Genomic DNA, 4,675 nt, shown 5'->3' with positions numbered 1-4,675 from the left:
CGTAATTCAGTGATGTACCAGGAAACACTTCGCGGGTTACTATGGGCTGCCATCTCTCTATATTCAATAATGTGGTCAAAAACAACCGAGAAACTTGCGATGAAGTGCGAAAAATCTCCGTTGTCACATGATCTGTAATGCCGCGGTCAGGAATGTTTTTTCTGTCCACGTGCAAAACGCAGGTGCGGAAAGGGCTCTAGCGCTCGTTTATGTTTCGGTGGACTCGCACCTCTATTGGCAAATACTACATTCGGCGAATGGGTAGAGGACAATGAAACAGTCCCCTACCCCATCCTCACGTGTGATTTTGCACTCGCAGGCTACACAAACAAACCGATCGTGTTCGCAGACTTCAGATAGAATCGCTGCAGAAAGATTAATATAAATAAACATTTATATTAAGTCAGTCTGTAGCTCGAGTCTTTCATCACTACTTAGCGGGAGGTCCAGACATGCTTATCTTTCACATCTCTCCGAGTTCACTGTATCTTTTTCTCCTGTTCGCAATAATTAGCTGTCCCTTATGGGATCCACAGTCTCCTCTCTGTATAGAAATAAGTACATACACATTGAACTCCTTTAGAATGCAAAGTACGAAGGATAACTTTAAGTTTCCAACAGGGAAAACTACTCCATCCCTGCTGAGTTTGATTTCAGATCAGGTGATCATCCTATCTAGTACAATCTCAATGACGTCATTAAGGTGTTATGGACATCTAACCTAAATATCTTTCAGCAGCGATATGAATACTCACGGGAGATTAGCTGATGCTTTTTATCACAATTCCTGCCAGAATTTTACCAGAATAGTTATAGGAAGCCATAAAAACAAAGTCATTACAGTACATTAGGATGAAACTAAAGTCCTACCTTGATAACTGTCTAATTTTACGAATATTTATTCTTGTCGAAATAAAAGCACATTTTTCAGGGGTAATAAGATATTTATATTGATTTTTAAATTAAAATAAATTTTCTGTTTATACTAGGAAACGGCTCAATAAGGTCAAACAGTGCACCATATAGAGAGAACACAAGAACAATATCGTATTTAGTAGTCACGCGAGCTTGAACCACGGTCATTAAAAGCGCGTGTAGTTTTTACACCCTCGCATTTTACCAGTTACAACAGATATTAGGATTAGTTCTTGATGCTGTCAATGATTATGATCTCTGACCTTCACAAAAGAGTTCGTTCTAAAGGCAGTTGCCTTTTAAGATATGCAATAAAAAAAATCAATTTCTATCATCTAAATGGAAATCAATCGCTACTCTTTTGCCCTATTTCTCGTTCTAAAAATTTCAAAAATTGTTTTACTTAATGATAGTAATAAAACTGGTTTCATTTAAAGTCGAGCACTTCGTTTCCATAGTAGAAACAAACAATGAGACGTAAATTAAGAAGTTAACAAAGATTTTTATAAATTACAAGAATTGATGTTTAAATTTTCGATGAAGGATTTTTTCAAGCTTTGTTTTTATGCAAAATATACAGTATAGTGTATATATATTTCTTATTGCACATCTTACGATACGTGTTCAGCAAGTACAAACAGTCTAGAAGAAGACAGCTTCTGATATGCAAAAACTAGATAATTCTTCTCACCTAAATGTTTGTCTACATTTCTATCACCACTGTTTGTTCGCCGACCGGGCTAGCCGAGTGGGTAAAGTACCTGCCCGGCAACCCAAAGGTCGCGGGTTCGATTCTCGCCTCGGGCTTGGATCAAAGTACTGCAAAAACCTTGGGAGGTGCAATATGGCCACAGAAGCCGATGCGCCAACAACTACCAAATCAAATCAACTGTTTGTTCTGACATCACCTACACTTGAATATGCGCAGACTGTCATCGCACGTAATGTTACTTCATTATCATATGTGGAAATGACGCTTTCTATTGTGCACATCCATTTATTTCCACATCGTTTGTACCTTGCTTTCCGAATATAATTCTTATTTTAAAATTATTTATATTAGTAAAATAAACAAAGCTTTAAAACCCGTAGCAGTATATTAACTATACCACTTGCGCTATTTCAAAAGTCCTAGGTTCCATTTCGTTTCCAACCTAGAAAAACATATGACAGCTGTTTTTCACCCAGAGATGACTTAACTGGTCTCGCGAGAAGATGTAGGTTCCCCCAATAGGTGTTTTTTTTTCATCCCAAAAACAGACAAACCAACTTAAGAACACATGCAGTTTACAGATACAAAGCTCAGTGCCTCACAGCCTCGGCTGCCTTGGAATTAATCCAAAGAAACCATCTCCGAGCAGTTATTAGTTTCTTGAAATTTTCTATTCCGTGTGATATTTGAGGTAAGTACTTTAGACTTGGAGGCCAATTATACAGTTTCCAGCTTGCCTTCAATGTGTGCGTGTGTGTGCGCGCGCTTAATCGCACCGACCTCTACCCGCCGACTATTCGTTAAGTTAATTGGCCTTGCGATAAATGACAAAAAAAGGAAAACAAAGGCACGCTTTATTTTGCCCTACTCTAATGAGACTAATTAAGTTGACCGTATCACACAAGACCTTGAAGCAACGCGGTAATCTTTAAAGCACGTGCATAGCTCCGTCTTCAATGATGTGGCGAAGATGTGAGAGCTTAATGCAGTACTTTTAAGGAAATGCTTTTCAAATTCAGTCTCAGTGCAATGCAAAAGAAAAAAAAATTGTTGCAATGAGTGCTATTAAAAAGGCCTTGTGTTTCTTTGCTGATGACATTCAGTATAGGAATTATTTTACTTCGTAAACATTTTAATTTTTATTTAAAAAAACTTAAATACCCTTAATTAAAACTTTTTTTTTTTTGTCTATAGCTACGTACGTAAAGTACTTAAAGTGGTTCGTGATATCCATTAGGCAACTTTCCGGTCAGAATAAGCAAGGCTGAGGTCAATGAAACTGGATATAAGCATGAAAACCTACCACTAATTATTCATTTCCTTTTGTTTCTGTTTAAAATGAATATTTGCACTTCTAGCATTACTGAAAGCAGATTAAGGGCAAAAGTAATCGATGCTCAATCCCCTCGTGAATTTCCAGTTTCACATTAATATTTTGTCACGCGACAACAAATTTAACACGTCATGGTTTGTCACGTGACTTCTATTTTAGTGTGACGTGCTCCCTATTTTTCATTGTTAGGCTTTATTGAAACCAATTGCAAACCTCTACAAATTTAACACGTCATCATTTGTCACGAGACTTAAAATTTAGTATTTTTGACGTGACTGCCTATTTTCCATTGTTAGGCTTCGAAACCAATTTCAAAGATCATACAGCATGAAATATTTAATTTGTCTCTTTGAAATATATAAAAAACCTGCATTTAAACAAAAAGGTTAAATAAGCTCCAAGGCAAATTCATTGAAAGGACGCATTGTTTGTAAAATTAAACTGCAATTTTCATAATTAATGATTCCTGTCATTTTAATTGACGTTATGAAACCGCTGCAGTCTTTACCTCACTTAATTTCTAATGTCCTGTATGTTCTCGCCACTCTTTCATTAGGAAACTGGAAAAATTATCTTCCCTTCAAGGAGAGTTGATTGGATAAACGAGTGTACGCCAGCCATTCGTCAGACCAACAACTCTATATTTCAGCTGCAGAAAGGCGCTCGCTGTTAACTGGCAGTTAAAATATGCGTTAGTCCTACACAACTTCCAGAACAAGCTTTTATTTTGTTTTCGTAATTCCTAAGGAAACTAGGGTGGCGATGTTGTTAGTGCAAAAGTACACCTCATCGTATCAACGGCTGTTTTCGTCCAAACTCAGACCCATCGTCGCCCGGCATGCCGTTAGGATTTCGGGATGTCATACTCAATAAGTGTGAGGAACACCAGTGCCGGGGAAGAGACCAAAGCGCCTAGCGATCGGGGGTTAACCTGTCTGGCACGGCTGATTGACCCTCTGACAGCTCCGAGGGACTCGACGTGTGAGAAGATCGTTCTCTTCGAGCCGTAAAAAGATCTATTTGTAGCAGTGCGACATCCCCTCCGCTTCGATAGCGTTTTGCTTAGAGATAACATCTCCCCAATACATTTGCCCAAATATTTGGCTTCGTTTCGCGCCGAAGCTAAGCTCCCCATATCACTTTTGTCGAACATGTGTCTCCGCACTGAGATTAGAAGGGATTGTCAGGTGTATGGGAATTAATCATGACTGGTGTTTATGTTAGAATTGTCTGGGACCGCAGAAAACAGATACCTAGTGTAGCACGTAGTAATATTAGTCAGATTCCCTTTATAGGTGGCGCATCATATGCAGTATTTAGGGTGCCATTGGGAAATGTAACGTGTGGTTTGTAAGTGGAATCTCAACATACCCATTATATTAGGAAAAAAAAGTGAGGGAGGGATTACTACTGCTCCCTCCCGGCCATGGTTTATTGCTTGAAACTCGATAAACTATATATTCGCTGCTAGTTTGTTCGCAGTGACAATGGCGCAACTGTATACAACCCAGCCCTTACAGAGGCTTGAATTCTATAAGAACTATTCTTCGTACTGGAGATTTTCGAATTACGTCTTCTGGGTATAACGTCGTTTAAATATTTTTGATTCGACTCCACTTCCGTCAAAGAAGTATTGTAAGGAACAAAACTTCAAAACACGGAGTCTTTGTGCTTAATAACACGCACAAGCCCTAGATGGCGAAATACAAATCGTA

The sequence above is a fragment of the Mastigoproctus giganteus genome, chromosome 3 (genome assembly GCF_048544385.1).
Source record: "Mastigoproctus giganteus isolate SK-2022 chromosome 3, ASM4854438v1, whole genome shotgun sequence".
Taxonomy (NCBI): Eukaryota; Metazoa; Arthropoda; class Arachnida; order Uropygi; family Thelyphonidae; genus Mastigoproctus; species Mastigoproctus giganteus.
This window is presented reverse-complemented; position numbering follows the sequence as displayed.